The sequence below is a fragment of the Camelus ferus genome, chromosome 16, assembly GCF_009834535.1.
Source record: "Camelus ferus isolate YT-003-E chromosome 16, BCGSAC_Cfer_1.0, whole genome shotgun sequence".
NCBI classification, from domain to species: Eukaryota; Metazoa; Chordata; class Mammalia; order Artiodactyla; family Camelidae; genus Camelus; species Camelus ferus.
In genome coordinates, this window is record NC_045711.1 from 44,378,619 (window position 1) to 44,396,850 (window position 18,232).

The window sequence follows — 18,232 nt, forward strand, 5'->3', positions numbered from 1 at the left end:
TTAGGCTAAAGGTTTCCATATAATTATGCGGAAGACAAAAGACTTACAGTGACAGACAGACACCTTCTCCAAGAATTGCTGATAGTCTGGTGGGGAAATTAGTATTCACAGCCAGGAAATAATCAAAAAAGAATCCAATGCACTGCAAATTAAATTATAAGATTAATAAAATCCAAATCAGAACTCCAAAGGGATTCTTTTTTTAATCTTGACAGAATGAAGTTCATCTGGAAGATCAAAAACAGACAAAAGCAATCTCAAACAAAATCCCAGCAGGTTTTTGTGCAGTAATTGATAATCTGATACTAAAATGTGTATGAAGGTGGAAAGGATCTAGCACAATCTTAGAGCAGAACAAAGCTAGAGGGCTTACGTTACCAGGTGGTAGGGCCTCATTTGGAAGTTTTAATAATTAAGACATTGTGGCATTTGCTGCATGCTTATGATGATAAAATAGAGAGTTGAAACGAACTCAGTGTGTAACAGAAAGAGACTAGTTAAATGGAATAGAAAAATGGGCGGCCAATTAGGTCTAAAAGAAAAACAAAAAATGTCAAAGCCCTTTGGGTCTGGTAAAGGCCACAGGATCTGCCCTCTCTCCCAGACCCAGGAGGGCTCTTGACCAAACCCTGCTTTGCCGTGAGGGGCAGTGTTCAGCGGAAGAGCTGGCAGATTCTTACAGTCGTGATGATCTGCCAACACGGGACTTTTAAAGCCTGGGGGAGTTGTTCACATGCAGAATGTTGCACAGATATTCAATGTGATAAAATTACACGTTTTAAAAGTAGACACCCAATTCTCCTTAAGCCTTTACGTTTAACTTGTCTTTTTTCTATCAATAAACCTAATAACATAACCCAATAGTCAACAGTCAAAAAATCATGTTTTTAAAGGTCAATAGAGGACACCGAAAAATAGGCTGCGTTAAGGAAAAAAGACAGGATATAATAGATGTACCGTATATTTTGATACACACATACACTCCAAAATATAAAGAGTGGTGAGATTAATGGATGAGTTTCAATTTTCTGTCTCTGTTTTTGAATTGTTTGAATCTTGAAAAATGGGTAGGTGTGACTTTTAGAAGTATAAAACAATAAAGCTATTTTCACTTTGAAAAGAAATTAAGCAGAAATAAGAATGATGTTACAATCGTGGTTTCTTTTGATTTTTTTAAATTGTTTTCAGCATGGGAATTCCTTTTCAAATGAAATCTTAATGGCAAATCTGTGTAGTTGCTCCTCTGTATTCACGGATTCCACATCTGAGAATACGGAGGACTGACTGTAAGAAACTTCATCATCTCTGGATTTTGTTAATCGTGGAGGGGAGGGGTGTGGGAGTCCCAGAACCAATCCGCAGTACTGCGGGAAGATCGTATTTTAAAAAAAAAGGCAGCTCTGTTTAGGAAGAGCGGCAAACCAGACCTCACCTGCTTGGTCCTTCCAGCCCTCCACCAGACCCAGACCCTCATCTTCTCCCCTACCCTGGCCCCCAGCACCTGAGACACTTTCAAAGAACCCTAAAGGCATTAAGGCATCATGGAATTTAATTTAAAACTCTCACCGTAGATGGCCATTCACTGGTACAGTACGCCTTTCATGGTATACACCTAAGTGTTGAAAGTAAATTATAAAAAAAATTTTACAGTAAGACCCCATTCTCTAAAACTCCCTACATATTACGTAATTATATATACATCTAAATAAACATCTAGGCACTGAAAAGTAGTAGAAAAAAAATGCCATAGTGTGAAATCTTGTTATATCTGAACATAGAACCAAGACTGGCTTTCATTTTTACGTTTTTGGCTCATCTGTCTTTTCTAATTTTCCTACCATGAACATGTATTGTTTTTACAATAAGAAAAAAAAATGCAATTTTTAAAGGGTGAGTAGGAGTTGAGAGAATGATTTATTTTCCATACAGTCTCGTGTTATTTTTCTGCCAGTAAGAGATCCAGGTGATGTTTAAGAATTATGACTTTAGGTCTAATTACTTTCGTTAAAAAAAAATGCAGCTGTACTTTATTCTGGCATATTTTATACACAATAAAATTCTCAAACCCTGATTGAATAGCTGAGTGGGTTTGGGGCATATGTGTGTTCCTGTGAATGTAATTACTTTCTGTTGGTGTTGATCCTGCCTTCAGTCTCAGCATCTAATTCTGGATGAGGCTTTTTAAAAAAGTCTTACTGAGGTGTAACTGACTTATAATAAGCTGCTCATTTTTAAAGTGTATGATTTGATCAATTTTAACATGAAAAGGAGAGTCAGATATTCCTAGGTTTCAATTCTGGATCCTTATTGACCTTGGGTAAATTATTTAATTTCTTTGACCTCCATTTTCTCACCTATGGCCATACGCTTGCCTCACAGTGTTTTTAAGTGGACTAAATAAATCACGTGTGCAGCTATGCAGCACACCCCCTGGCATGCGCTACAGGCTCAATAAATAATGGCTGGTGTTGTGGCTCTCATTTTTTTCCCAAATGGGAGTCCGTGACTCAGTGAAGTTAGAAATGTGCTAAAGGTCACACAAATGGATGGAGAAGGCAGCGGAATTCACCAATCGACTCTTGATGTTGGAAACTTCTAAAAGTGCCTTCCCCTGAAGGGATCCCCTAAATGGTGTGAGAAAGGCCCTCTAGTGGCCAGGAAGCTGGGAGAACAGTGCCTCTCCAGGACGCTAGCTCCCTTGCTGGGAACTCTGGCTTCACAATGAGTGATGGGAACCAACGCACCTTGCTGTTACTGAGTCCAAGCTCACACTGCTCACTGCACAACAGGGCAATGAGTCAAGAGGCAAGGTGTTGGGGCGAAGAACAGCAACTTTATTAGGAAAACCAGTAGACTGAGAAGATGGTATGTCCCAAGGAAGCATCCTACCTGAGTTAGAATTCAGGCTTCTTTTATACTAAAAAGGAAAGGGGTGTGTCTGGTTGTTGCAAACTTCTTGGTGCTGGAATCCTTTGTTCTTGCAGCTGTCCATGTAGGTCTGGTCACAATATTCCTACAGCCTCCAACAAGACAAAAGTTATTTCTCTGTTCTGCAACTTTTTAATGGAAAAGTGTTATATCTTCAAAGGTCAGAGCCTTGAGAATGGGCTGTCCTGTATATTTCAGGCTATACGCAACTTTCTTTTACAAAAGGTGCAGAGCCAGCATGACTAAGAACAGGCAACAGAGCACAAGGGTCAGGGCTAAAGGAACAGATCCGATGAGGAGTCAGATCTGTTCTTTGTTACAATGTGGCTTCAGGCCACCTCCGTTTCCTCATCAGTTAAAGGGAGAAATGAGATCAATAAAGGCAACCTTCGGAGGCTCCTGTGGCATCACGTGGGGTAACAACTAAAATCAATTTTTAAAGGTCTGCAAATGTGACACAATTGTTCAACATTAAGCTCTCGGGGAGGAAAGAGTTGGAATTTTACAGCGGAAGACTTTAAGACTCAGCAGGTGCTAAGTTTCTCGTCCCTCTAGTGATGTCGTAATAATCACACTTATTGACAAAATGCCTATCATGTGTCGAGGACCTACTAGGTGCACTCCTAGGCATTCTTCAGATAGCATTTCATCTATTCTTCACCACAGCAGGTTAAGTAGACAGCATCATCTCCACTGTACAGATGAGAAAACAAAAACCAAGAGAGTTTAAGTTAATTGCCCAGAGCATCTATAACAGGATCCCTCAGATGACCTCAGAAAATGAAGAGAAACAATTCCTAGTTCATTTCATGAGCCCAGAAAAACCTTAATAGCAAAGCCTGTTAAGAGTAAGCAAGGAAAATTATAGACCAATATTATCCATGAACATAGACACAAAACTTCTCCAAAAAAAAAAAAGGCAAATAGAATCCAGCAATATAAAATGATAACACATCACAACCAAGTGAGGCTTACCCTAGCAATGCAAGGCAGTTTTGACACTTAAAAATAAACGTATCTCCCACATTAAAAAGAGTATGGTACTGTGATTCAGCTGTACACCAGAAACTAACACAACAGTGTAAATCAACTATAATTCAAGTTTTAAAAAGTTAAAAAAAAAAAAAGGAAGCTTATGTGATGGTCACCGCAGAATATATGAGAAAATCACTTGATAAATTCAAAATCAATTCATGATTTTTTTAAAAAAAATGTATTCACAGACAAAATAAAATGGAACATCACAATCTGATACAGGGTAATAATAATTTAAAAATCTGCAAGTAACAAAATACAGAATAGTAATAAATAAATACTTTCCATCAAAGACTAGGATCAGAGTAAGGATATTTGCTCTTCTTCTATCCCAGCCAGGACAATAAAGCAAGATACGTTCATTGAAAGTATACAGACTGGAAAGGAAGAAACAAAGCTATCTTTATTAACAGATAACATTATTTTTTTAAATGGAGGTACTGGGGATTGAACCCAGAACCTTGTGCATTAAGCATGCACTCCACCACTGAGCTATTACCCTGCCCACAACATGATTTTTAATACGTAAAATCCTAAGGAGTCTATAAAAAAACCTAGACTTAATAAGTGAATTTTGCAAGGATTCGGGATACGAGATCAATATATAAAACTTGTAATTCTGTATTCTAGTGACAAACAAATGGAAGATGAAATAAAAGGAATATCGTTTATAACAGCACCTAAAGGCATGAAATACCTAGGGATAAATTTTTGAAAGTATGTGGAAGACATCTATACTGAAAACTACACGAAACTGCAATGAGAAATGAAAGAAATCTTCATAAATGGAGAGTTATACCATGCTTATGGAGTAGAAGCCTAAACACCAATTTTGTCCAAATGTATCTACAAATTCAGTGCATTACAATCGAAATGACAGGTGGCCTTTTCACTTTATAATTTTTTTAAATTGAAGTATAGTCCATTTGCAATGTCGTGCTAATTTCTGGTGTACAGCATAATGTGTTGGTTATACACATATATTCCTTTTCATATTCTTTTTCATTGTAGGTTTTTACAAGATATTGAATATAGTTCCCAGCAGAACTTTGTTGTTTACCTATTTTATGTATAGTAGTTAGTATCTGCGAATCCCAAACTCCCAATGTATCCCTCCCCACCCTCTTTTCCCGGCCCCTCCCCAACCCCTGGTAACCACAAGTTCCTTTTCTATGTCTATGAGTTTGCCTCTGTTTCGTAAAAAGGCTGACCTTTTAATAGAAACTGGCAAGCTAATGAAAGGAGCAGAAGCAGGCATCATGTGTCTATCACGTGTCCAGGACTTACTAGATGCATTCCTAGGCGTGTCTGCTCTTCTGTCACAAACCTCTTTCACCACGAGGTGACAACAGAGAGCACTGAGAGATGCCATTCCTGCTCAGTCCAGCAGATGGCAGCAGGCCCATGCCAACCTCTAAAGACACCAAGTTGAATTTTCAGGATGTTTTGTGCCCTGCCTGTCTGTCCCCTCTGTTTCTTTCCTCCAATTACTACCTCTGCCCAGCCCACCTGCCATACAGAAGGAGGCTTAAATGGAAAAGATGTGAACACACCTGTGAGCCCCATAGATGCCAGGCTTTGTTCTCCACACTTAAAAGCATAGGCATGATTTTCTTTATTTCAAAGATAATCAAACAGAGGCTCGGAAAGGGAGAATAGGTTCCCAAGTGCCGAGCTGTAAGTGGTAGAGATGCGCCTCGAGTCTGAGCTTTTTTCCCACGTGACACTGTCCAGATCCACAGACTAAATGCTCAGCGTAGGATCTAACAAGAGTAGCTAACACTGCGTGCTCGCTGAAGCAGCATTGTAACTGCTTTACGTGAATTAACTTAACTCCTCCACTATTCACAACTAGATGAGATCAGGACTCTTTTTATCACCATTTTAAAGCCAGGTGGTAAAACTGAGGCTCTCAGACATAAATGAGCTTTTGAAGGTGACACCATTGATAAAAGCTGGAGCCAGCATGGGAACCGTGGGTTTGAATCCGGGCCCCAGACCCTTAACTCCTGAACTATTTACTAAATAAGCATCTTAGCAAGCCTTGTGAGGAAGTGGAGGAGGCTACAGGTTGTAGAAGGAGTCCCAGTCCCTTTCTCCCAGGGGTGGCTTCTTCCTCCACCATGTCCCCTGGGTGGGAGCAGTCGCATTCAGGGGTTCCCTCTGCCCAGTGTCCCCAACACTTAGGAGTCTTCTAAGACCCACGACTATCCATTTATGTAGCCAGCCAAATGGAGTACGTAGAAGTCAACCCCAAAAATAATGCAGGAGACTGGAAATAAGAAAAGAGTCAATCTGGGGGCTTAAGAATTGTAATCCAGGAGACATGGATTCAGGTAACCTCAAAAGAGTACTCCCAGGAAGAGAAAGAGGCAAGGGCTTTAAAGACAAAAAGCCACAAGGTTGTTAAAAGTTGCCTGGCGTGAATTGTGATTGACTCTGGTGCAAGTTAAAAAATATTTGTCCCTAAGGAATCATGAGTTGTTTTAAGGTAGGCAGTCAGATACATAGACTGTCACCAGTTATTTTAGGGTAAAGGTCTGAAAAGTATCTAGAGTTTCTGGCAGGTGTTCTGGATGACTTCACCAGGTCAAAAGGTCAGATTCCATCCAGGCAGAGATGTGCCTAAGTCATACTTTCTTAGTAGCCTCCCACCCACCTCTATTTCGGAGAGCTCTCTTAGCAATACCAACTCCATTTTGATTTTCCTCGCACGCTACCGAATGCCAAAGATAAAACTATGGAAACACAGTGCCTGCCTGAAAAGAGCTCTCGTGCTTGGGGGAAGATCACATACAAATGTAGGCAAAACAAAACCACAGACAGAGAATTCTGCAGGGTGACTCATCAGCACGTGGATGGCACCAAATTTTTGCCTAGTCATGGAAGACTTCCTGGAGGAAGAAGGTCTTGCAATTGGGACTTTGAGGGTGAGTAAGGCTTGAAGTGATTAACAGGTCAGCATACAGTCTCGGCATGAGTGGGGAGCTCTGATGAGAATAGGAAGGTCACCTAGACTGGCTGGAGGGTCCTGGGGAGAATGGTTGGAAATAAGGCTGGGGAGTGGGCTGGGGACAGATTGTGGAGGGTTCTGAGGGCCTTTCGATGTACTTTATAAATTGATGTCTTATGACGGCTCAAAGCCACTCTAGGTGTGTAGGAAGGGAGCGGCAAGATAATTAACATAAGCAGCCTGTGCAGAAAGGAACAGAAAAGAAGAGCCTGCAGGGGCAGGAAGATGGGCACCGAGACACGTGGAATATCTCCTATGTGCAGGCGCTCAGTAGTTAGTATATATTACAACATCGAATCCTCCCAAGAGCCCGGAACATCTCTGTTTTACAGATGACTAAAGCAAGGGACAGTGAGGTTAAGGAAGCTTTCCAAGCTTACCTGGCTTAAAACCAACAGACCTAGAATTTGAACCCATTTTCTTAACCACTGTGCTAGGTCACCGCTACACCACTGACACGGCAAAGTTCAGGCTGGCTAAGTCTAAGAGAACCATCTCATCCGGGATATCCGGGAAGGCTGAGGGTGTAGGTTTGATGAAAATATTTAGGACTTTGCCCAGAAGGATGCCGCAGTTTTCAAGATGGTCAATGTCTCTAAACAAACAGTTGGAGACTGTGGTGTCAGCACCTGACAATTAGCTTGCAGTTGTAATGTGAAGGGGCTGACATTAAACTTGATCACCGAGGCATCCTCTTCAAAGACATCCCTCTCAGATAAGCTACAAGATGAGATGAAAAGCCAGGCCGCCCCACCCATGAAGTTCCCTTTCTTCCGGAGAGCTCTGGTAGACTTTTTGACAGCTTGCTTTTCCCTTCTGCACTTTAATTCCCCCCCCCCTTATGTTTTAAATTTAACGATAAAGAGTGAAACTGTGAAACCCTGGGCATCCCCTGCCTTAATAATAAAAGTCCAAGCTCACTCTCTCTCTACCTGTGACCTTGCTATGTGGCCCCAGGTGTGCTGTGTACCCTCCAGCAACTTGTCTTTTCAAAGCTCCCTGATGATTGTCGGTTGTCGCTGAGGTCCGTCTTGCCATCATAGTCAGAACCACAAAGGGTGGCCCAGCCACAACACTGGCTCCGGTTGGAGAATTGTCTGTGGGGGCTCCCACAAGTGGCACAACCCAGGCGGGGGCCCCAGGCGTTCCTAGCATCACCTTCAGTGGGCTAAGACCTACACAAAACAGAGATACAGGCACAGAACTGTGCAGAGGACAGAGGGCCGTGCCGGCTTGTGAATACAGTCTTTAGGAACGGGTACTAGGTGGTGCCTATTCTTTTCTGAGGCTGATGGAAGCCAGGGTGACCCCCAGGAGACAGAAGGCATCAGAGGAAATGCACCAGCATTGCTAAGGCTAAGTATCTCCATTACCTATTCCCTGAAAGGGAGGAGATGAACCCCCTCCTGCCGCATCTGAGGCCCAGGTGCACCTGAAGCCTGGGGGTTGGGTGAGGAAGCAGTCTCTAAGGATGTGGAAGCTTCTCCCTCCAGCTCTTTGGTGTGCCTGGAGATGTCAACTACAGATTTAGTTTGTTAATCTGGTCAGGCCAAGTCCCAGAGGGATTTCCGCAGAAGCAAGCAGAATCCCTGCCTGAAGCTGCGACAGCCCTGGTATAGCAGCTGGCACTGCAGCAAGCACCCCGTGAGGTTGGCCAATGCTTTGATGCATGTTGGAAGCACTGCAGGAAGAGATGGGCCTGTGTACGGGGGAGGGGAATGGGAGGGATCAGGACCCCGTAGGAGGAGACTGGAAATAAGGCCAGTGGCAAAGCAACATTCATAGCTCACGAGAATTTAGGGAAACCTACCAAGTACACAGTTTGGTACTCTTTAACTTTCAAAGTCCAGAAGGTTGGACTCCAGGGTGGAATTCTTGTGGAGAGAAGAGACTTCTGTGAGGGAGAGTGGTGATGCAGTGATGGTGCTGTTAGTCCTCTCTAAGTGAGGTTCTTGACAAGTTCGAGTACCTGTGATGACAATGGAGCATGCTTACAAGAAGCCTGCCAGTGTGGAACTGAGACATCTCTTGAAGAGATCACACATGAAGGGAAGAGGAAACCTGGCCTGCTGAGGTTGATCAGGTAAGGACACCTTGGTTAGGAGAGGCAAAGTTTATTTTGGTTCATTAGTCAGGAGAGGCTAGGTTGTGCTGTGTAACGAGCAAGCACAACATTTCAACAGCTTTCCACCTAAAAGTTTACTTCTCACTCACGCAAAGTCTGTGGCAGGGGGAGGACTCTGTCCCACATATTCACTCATGGACCTGGCATATGGAATGTCCCCAGTTCCTAAATGAGAGCAAGAAAGTATTGGTCTTCTGAGTTTCAAGTGTGAAGTGACATCAATTCTATTGATTGGTCAGAACTGGTCACATGGCCTTGAGACAAGAGGGAAGTGGGCAGGGCACAGCCACTCAAGGAATGACAGCAATTTAACACCAAAAATGGTGGACGATTCAACTCTCAGTTGGCCTTGAGGATTAAGAGGTTTGACTTCTAGTAGCTGATCTTTATTATACGTTCATTGTAACAGCAAGATAAATAACATGCCCACAGGCACCATGACAGCCCCAAGGCTAACCACAAAAGACCAAAGAATGGGTGGTGGCCCAATTCCTGGGAATCCCAGCCCCTGCCCCAGGGTATTTGGCATGGTCCCACCTGTAGGCATGTGAAGCTACTGAGCCCATAAAAACTGGCAACGCTATGCCTAGCGGCCTTTTTTGCTCCCTCCCCTTTGGATACAGCCCGCACTCTGTCTATGGAGTGTGTGCCTACTTTTACTTTAACCTGAGCACCAATTCCCACACCTCTTTCCTTGCCTTTCTCTTGCCTTACCCTCTATGCAGTGTGTGTCTCTCTAAATAAATCTACCTTTACTCAGCTGTGGCTCGCACTTGAATTCTTTCCTGTGCGAAGCCAAGGACTCACACTTGGCAGGGCATGTCCCAGGGGCTCAGCCGAGACCTGAGACACGGCCCTCTTCATGCCCCACATCCGTTTTCCTGCATCGGCCTCACCAAATGCAAGGGGAGCTGAGAGATGCTGAGGAGCAGATGGAAGGTCTAATGAGCACCACTTGGCAGAGCCTGGCACCTGTCATTCAGAGAGATCTCTTAATCCTTGGAAAACACTACATAAAAACTAAAGGAGTTATTTTACTGAAAATTCTTTGAGACATGGAGGTAGCACTACAATGCATGGACCCTGTTCCACTGGCCAAACTTCACACAAAGTGGGGAGAGGCGCACCTATCCCCAGAGATAACTGCACATCATAAAATCCAGGACACCAGGAGCACAGGCCCCAGCGCGGTCCCCAGCCCCACCAGGCTTCTCGGGGCAGAGGCAGAGCCTGGCACCAGGGGACAAGTCTGCACACGGGCGACACCACATGAGAGTCCCGCTCAGGTAAACTGTGACCAGGGGACTATTTCAGAGGGCTGAGATCCTCCAGAACACGTGTGCAGGCCGAGAGCTGGAGAATGTGACCTCCTGTTGAGTCTAACACGGCTGGTGACACTCTGATTGCCTTCCACCCATGTTACAAATGGGAAAACTGAGGTTTGGGGAAAAGAGCTGACCTTCCAAGGTCCCCTAGATAACAGCTAGCTGAGTCTGCTTGTCCCTTGGCTTGATCTGAAAGCCGTGCACTGCCTGGGAGGCATGAGCTACGTGGGGAAGACAACGAACTGGAGGCCGGGTGCCTGGATTCTGGTCCTGGCTCTGCCACCACCTTCCTAAGGGACCTTGGGCACATTTCCTACCTCAGGAAATTCTCTATTTCCCCATCTGTAAAAAGCCGGATATGTTGACTCAAAGTCCTTTCCATCTCTGTTGTGAGTCTCGCAGGAAGCCAGCTAGAGCTGATGGCTGAGAGGGGAGGGGCGCTTTGTCAAACTTCCAGCCCCCCAGAAACCCAGCATTAGAACACGGCCCACTTTCTCACCTTTCAACACTTTTTTATGAGCTCCTTCACAGCTAGGGGTGTCATCAGGCTGCTAGGAAGGGAAGGGGATGCTGCTTTAGAGCTCCGTGGGGCCAGGTAGGCCCCTTGCCACTGTCCTCTGCTCCACCCTGGCTGGTCCCCAGAAGCCACAAGCCTCAGTCCTGGAGTGGGGAGAGGGGAGGTCAGGAATCAGGACTGCAGGAGGCCCCAGGCCTCCCTGCCCTGTGGGACTCAGGTCTACTCCTGCAGGTCCCTGCATGCGGCCCAGCCCTGCCGTATGACAGGCCCCCATCCTGACAGACAGCCTGATGAGGGAGGGAGGCAGCTGGAGTGGATGGGTGGATGGGGAGGACCGAGCCATGGGGTGGGCAGAGGAGGGGCAGGCGGGAGCCAGCGGCCGGGTCTCAAGAGTTGAGTCCCCCGCTGGGGGTCACTCCCCGCCCATCCCTGGCCTCCACTCATCACTGAGCTCCCCTAGAAGTTTGACCTCCAACCTTCATCCTGGGATGCAGCTCCCCTCTCCAGCACTTACGTCCCCACTCTGGTCACTGAGTCCTCCCTCAGTGGCCTGCATCTTCCCAGTCCTGAGCACAAATCCATCCTTGGTACCAAGCCCTCCCCCAGGCCTAACACTGAGCACCTCCCAAGTCTAATGGTTAGCACCTCCCTGGCACTGAGCACCTCTGTCCCCCATCCTTGAGCCATCTCCCTCATACTTAGCCTGTCCTTGGCTCTGGGCCGTTCCTCCCTGTCCTATCAGCTCACCACTCTGCAGGCTTGGCTCCTCTGTTCACATTCATCCAGAAGTTACTGGAATTCTGCTGTGTGGCAGTAACATCCTGGGATGAGCTCATTCAACCACACATCCCAGACTCCTGAGTCGCTGTGTGTACCCTTTCCCCTCTCCCCCAAGTCCCTCCTTCCCCCGTGTCCCTCGGCTTGATTTTCCCCATGTAGCCTCTGAAACTTTAGAAGCGTCCAGCACCCATCAGCACTGTGTTCACCTCCTGGGACCTTTCCTTGACTATGTGCCATCACTCAAGACCCCATCCCACACAGGTGACAGAAGTGTAACCACCTCCCGGGATCCTGATTCCCAGCGTTACATACTCTCCAAGGCTTTATTCACTCCTCAGTCTGAAGTAGCCTCTGAGCTTTCCCTTGCTCACCTCAGACCACTTCTGCACTCAGCCGCCCTCCCCCTCCCTCCCGGGGGCTGCGCCCCTAACTCAAGGCTGAGGGGCGCTACCTGCTTTGAAAGGTTTCGGGAATCATCACACAGGAGAGCAAACAACTGAACGTTAAATCTCAGGCTCCATTCTTGGGTCCACTCTCACCCGAGACCCCACCCACCCGTATGTTCCGAGGTTCATCCTCTGAAAAAGCCCCTTCCTCCATCTCCGCCTTCTTCTTTCCCTGGAGTCCCTCCCTATCCCGTCCTTACACCCATGAATGGAAACCGAAAATGCTTCTCTAGTAGAAGCCATTGCTGACAAAGGAATTTCCCGGTCCACCTTCTAACATTGAGAAATGAGCTCTCTATTTCCAACCCTTCCCTTCCTGAGGAAGCCTGAAGATCTGAGACTGCGAACAGCAGGGCCCAGAAAGCCCTCTGCTACGTGGGAAAGCAGGCTTCCTTCCTTACCAGATGGCCCAGCGGGGAGAATGGGTTCCATTTGTTTTCAGTAGCACTTTTTGTTTTTCCTTTTGTGCCACCTCACACACATTTTCAAAGATACGGACTTCAAGGACTTTTTTAGCATCCCTTGCCCCCTGGTCACACCACCTGTATCACCCCTGGACATGAGGGATCCCAGCAGAGGAGGCAGGAAGGCAGAGGAGGAAAGACAGTGAAGGAAGTTGAATGCAGGAGCAGAGGGGCCGGGGTCAGGGGGGTACCGGGGGAGCTTGGTTCCAGGTCTGCCTGGGTCCACGAGACCTCCCGGGGTGCACTGCCTTAGACACGCTAGTGAAAGGGTGGAGAACACCCACAGAATCTTTGAGTGATTTCCAGCTCTGATGATCCGAGATTTCCCTGTAAATCATGTGTCTGAGGCCCAAGAGACATCAGGCTTTCAGGAAACTGAGATAATACACTTGGCTTCCCGGTCCAACAAGCTGACACCACCAGGCAGAGATGCTCGGAGGCAAGCAGTCCAGACTGACCTCTGCGGGGCCACACTGCGAGGTGAAAGGAAAGGAGAGAAGAGAAACAGTTGCTGAATACCGCCTGTGTGCCAAGCGACATCCAGGGAGCTACTACATGTGTTGTCGGATAGCTTTTTTTAAAACTTGAGATATGGTTCACACAATACTATTCATCCCTTTAAACTGCACAGTTCAGTGGTTTTAGTATATTTACAAAGTTGTGCGACCATCACCATTATTTAATTCCAAAATATTCTCGTCACTCCAAAAAGTAATCCCACATCCGTTAGGACTCACTCTCCCTGTTCCCAGCCCCAGGCAGCCGCTCATCTACTTTCTGTCTCTACTGATTTTTCTCTTCTGGACATTTGACATGCAATGTGGGACAGTCTGTAATGGGCATCTTTTACTTAGTGTAACGTGTTCAAGATTTATCCATGTTATAACACGTATCAGTATTTCATTCCCTTCCATGACTGAATAATGCCACTAAAAGGATATATGGTATTTTGTTTATCCATTCATCACTCGAGGGACATTTGGTTTGTTTCAACTTTTTGGCTAACATGAACAATGAGGCTATAAACATTTGTGTACAGGTTTTTGTTTGAACATATGTTTTCAGTTCTCTTGGACAACTCCCCAGAGTAGAGCTGCAGGGTAATGTGGTTAACTCTACGTCTGACTTTTTGAGAAACTGCCAAACTGCTTTTCACAGTGGCTGCACCATTTTTCCAGCAGTGTATGAAGGTTTCGATTTCTCCGTATTCTTACCGACACTTGGAATCGCCCATCTTTTCCATAACAGCCATCCTTGTGTGTATGAAGTGGTATATCACTGTGATTTGGATCTGCATTTCCCTCACAACTAATGGTGTTGGGCGTCTGTTAACGTGCTGATTGAATATCTGTATATTTCTTTTTATATCTTTTTTGAAGGTCATGTTCTTCTAATCCATCCTGCCGAACTCAGCCTTCCAGAATGTTTAATCCACCAACATTTCACGTAATTACTGATGAGACAGGATGTCAAACTGCCATTTTGTCGTCTGCTTTGTGTATGTCTTATGTCTTTTTTATTCTTCTGTTCCTCTGTGCCTTCTCTTGTGGTAAATGGGTATTTTCTAGTGCACTATTCAAATTCCCTTGTCTTCTCTTTCATTGTTCTTTTTAAAATTTATTTTCTTACTGCATGCTTTGGGGGTTGCAAAGGATGTCTTAGTTCACAACAATCTAGTTTGGATTGATATTAACATAATTTCCATAGTATACAAAAATACTGTTTCTATGTAATGTCGTTCTTTAACCCTCCTTTTTTCCTATTATTGTCATACAAACCACATCTACACACACTATACACCTATTGACTCATATTTATTGCTCATTGCTTTATACGACTTGTCTCTTAGACCAGATGGGGAAAAAAGGGAAGCGAAAAATACAAACAAAATACAAAAATACTAAATAGATAAGTAAATAGCACATGAAGGCTGTCTTTTATACTGACCTATGTAGTTACTTCTACTGATGTTCTTTATTTCTTCGTGCAAATTCTAGTTTCTGCCTAGGGTGTTAGTTCAACCTAATGGATGTTCTTGAGTATTTCTTGTAAGACAAGTTCACTAGCAGCAAAATCTCTCTGTTTTTATTTATCTGAGCGTGTCTTAATTTCTCCTCCACTTTTGAAGAATCGTTTTGTCTCATGTAGATTTGGTTGCTAGTTTTTGCTTTCAAGTACTTTGAATAAATCATTGCCACTACCTTCTGGCCTATTTGGGTTTTGATAATAAATCCACTGTTAATCTCACTGAGGATCTTTTATATGTGAGAAGTTATTTCTCTCTTGCTGCTTTCAAATTATCTTACTGCCTTTGGGTTTGGACCATTTGATTATGATGTGTCTTAGTGCAGATCTCTTTAAGTTTATCCTACTTGAAATCTGTGGAGTTTGTTTGGATGTGCAGATGAATGGTTTTCATCAAACTGGGGGATTTTTAGGCCATTATGTATTCAAACATTCCTTCTCCTTCCTCTCTCTCTGGAACTCCCATTACACAGATGTTGGTACATTTTCTGGTGTCCCATAAGTCTCAAAGCTTTGCTTATTATATTTTTTTCCTTTTTTTCCTTCTGTTCCTCAGCCCAGCTAATTTCAACACCCCTATCTCTGTGTTGATGGATTCTCACCCCTGCCTGCTCAATCTGCTGCTGAACTCCTCTAGTGAATTTTTCATTTCAATTATTGCAACTTTCAGCTACAGAAATTCTATTTGGTTATTTTAAATAATTTCTATATCTTCATTGACATTCTCTATTTAGTGAGACACCATTCTCATCCTTTCCTTTAGTTCTTCGGACACGATTTTGTTTAGTTTTTTTTTTAACGTATTTAAAATACCTAATTTACAGTATTTGTCTATTAAGTCCAACATCTGGGCTTCCTCAAGAACAGCTTATACTGACTTCTTCTTCATGTCCTGTGTGTATGTCCTAAATTCTTGTTTCTTTTCACATCTCATATTTTTTGTTAGAAAATGAACATTTAAAATAATATACTGTGGCAAACTCTGAAAATCAGATCCTCCTTCCCTCCCCAAGCTTTGTTGTTGTTTTCTTGTTTCTTTAGTAACCTTTCTGAACTAATTCTATAAAGTCTGCATTTTTGCCATGTGTAGCCACTGACACCTCTTCTCAGTTAGCTTAGTCGTTAGACAGTGATTGGACTGACATTTTCTAGACGCCTGGAAACAGTAAGTCTCCCAGTCTTTGCTAAAGGGCTCTCTGTGTGTCAGGGCACACCTTCATCATCAGCTAGGGGGCTCACAGCTCCACCCTAGTCTTCACTTTCTCTTTGCTCAGTGTCTGAAAATTAGCCAGAGGTGAGAGCTTAGGGTCTTTTCAGGTCTTTCCTGAGTGTGTACCCAGTTCTATGCATACACACGACCTTCTAGATTCTGCATAGTTTTGTGAGGTGTTGATAATCCCACTCAATAATCTGCAAGCTGAGGCCCCCCCACCAAATGTTAAGTGAGTTACATAAATCTTCATCAAGAAGTGTGAGACACTAGATTCAAGCCCAAAGTCATGCTCTTTCTACGCCAAGAAGCAAGACACCTGCAGCTTCCGTGGGTGTTTCTCTTCCATGCTCACTGGGAATCCCAGCGTGGATGCCTCCTACACCAAGTTTGAGAATGAAAGGTGAGCTGCTGGGAGGTGGCAAGTACCTGGGAGTTGATACTTCAGGTCAAAGCTGATTCCAAAGAATCTCAAGGATGGAGGAAGGAAGGCTTGCCCCATGTGTGACAGGCAGGGGACAGCTACCTATGCGTTCCCAGGGCTAGGGGAACCTCCACGGACATCACAAGTGACTCCAGCCCATTTTAAAAGCTGCCATTTGTTGGATCCTCACTAAAGGTACCTCGCCCCATGACACGCACTTAGATTATAGTAGGTCTATGAAACAGCAAATGAGTTACTAAGGTGGCATATGATTCCAAAGTCTAAGAGCTTCACTCCTAAGATCAGCTGAACTGCTTCTGTTGAATCCTTTCTGTGGAATCCTTGACAAATGGTCACCTTCAGTGACGGGGAACTCACTACCTTTCAGGGCAACGCATACCATCTTCAGGCTCCTCTGCTTGCCAGACAGACTGCCCAGCACAGTGGAATGAACAGAGTCTTCAGAGTCTAGAGGCTGAATTCTTGACTGCACCCCATCTGATGTGTGTGGCTTTGCCAAGTCACTTCCTTTCTCTAAACCTGTTTGCACATCTGAAAAATGGAGAGAAGACAGCCTGCTTGGCAAGATTGCTGGAGGATAGGTGGCATAAAGCAATGCAGCATCCTTGGTAGAGGGGCTCAGTGTAGCCATTATTATAGGAGTTCTTCTGTATAAGGGGCTGACGACTATGTGTCAGCTGTTTCTACCCGTCTTCCTAATTCTGTTCCTTCAGCCCACTTCCCTGATTCATACTTTCAGATCTTTACATACAGTGATCGCTTTGCCTCTTTTTATTTAGGCTAAGTCACTCTGTTCCCTAAACAACTCCCCAGACACATGGTCTTGGCTCCTTTCACACTCCGTTTCCTCTCCTCTAACGATAAGACCTGCCCTCCTCCACACCCACAGGGTGGGCCAGTCGTAGGGCTGTTCTGACCAACAGAGAGAGAGAAGTGAGTCTCTCATTCCCTCATTCCAAAGCTTGTACTTCTAGTAATGAGTCCAAGGTCCCTTCACTTTTCTACTAATGCCACACTGGGGGACGATCCAGGTCCTCTTGTTTGCATTTAAATGTGCAGAGTACAAGATCAGTATCTTTCCCGTCCCTGTTAAAACACATCTTGTTAGAATCAGCACATGTCCCAGGCTGCTGGGGTCCTGCTTTTCACATCCACCTCAAAGCCTATTAACTGGCAAATATGATGGGAATAAACCCTACTACATCATCCGAGTTCCCCCCATCTCCCCATAGCCTCCCCGTAGATGTCCTGGGTAGATGAGCACCCGAGGCTATTTCAACAAGAAACAAGGCTGGGGGGCCCCGAGAGATGCAAAATTGAAGTCTACAAGTATTAACTGGGTACCAGACATGTCACAGGCACTTAGCAGACCCAAGGTCTTACGTGGCCCTCACAACAGCCGTCTGCATTGACAGGGCCAAGTGATACACACAAAATCACACAGCTACTAATACAGGCACAAGCACAAATCTTGGTTTATCTGACTCTAGAAACTATATTCTTTTTCCTATGTTGTCTCTGTTCCCCGTTAGAAAAATGAGTAGCTCCCAAGCTTCAAAGTGGGTAGAAATCAACTGGAAAATTTATTAAAAGTAAGATCCACCCTCACTCCCCAAATTTTGATCCACTAGGTCCGGAGTGGGGCTTGGACACCTTTAAGAAGCACTAGGTGCTTCTGAGGCTAGGGGTTCACCTACAGCTGGCTGCCCTGCCACCCCAGCCACTGGGCTCTGAGAGCCAATTTTCAAGCCTTGCCCTGCAGCAACTTCAGCTGGCTTCCTGCAGGCCAGCACAAATAATGACAGGTAGCCTCCCCTGGAGGGGAGGGTGGGGACAGTCAGAACCCTCCTCAGCCTCTTGCTCCTTTCATGGGGTTTCTCAGCCTGGACCCTAATTATTGCCTCTTTCTGTGATTCTTT

At 44.9% G+C, this 18,232-nt stretch overlaps 2 long non-coding RNA genes across 2 annotated transcripts in view; both read right to left on the reverse strand.

Annotated features, from left to right (window-relative positions):
* The window catches only part of LOC116656817, a 123,516-nt gene that overhangs the window by 24,064 nt on the left and 81,220 nt on the right, over positions 1–18,232 (reverse strand). The window lies entirely within an intron of this gene.
* Positions 49–18,232, reverse strand: part of LOC116656818 — a 46,564-nt gene continuing 28,380 nt past the window's right edge. The window contains exons 2-5 of the long non-coding RNA XR_004311805.1: positions 3,541–3,621; positions 2,890–3,020; positions 1,567–1,612; positions 49–142 (exon numbers count right to left, since the gene is read on the reverse strand). This is a non-coding gene — a long non-coding RNA (uncharacterized LOC116656818). The remainder of the gene's footprint in view (positions 143–1,566; positions 1,613–2,889; positions 3,021–3,540; positions 3,622–18,232) is intronic.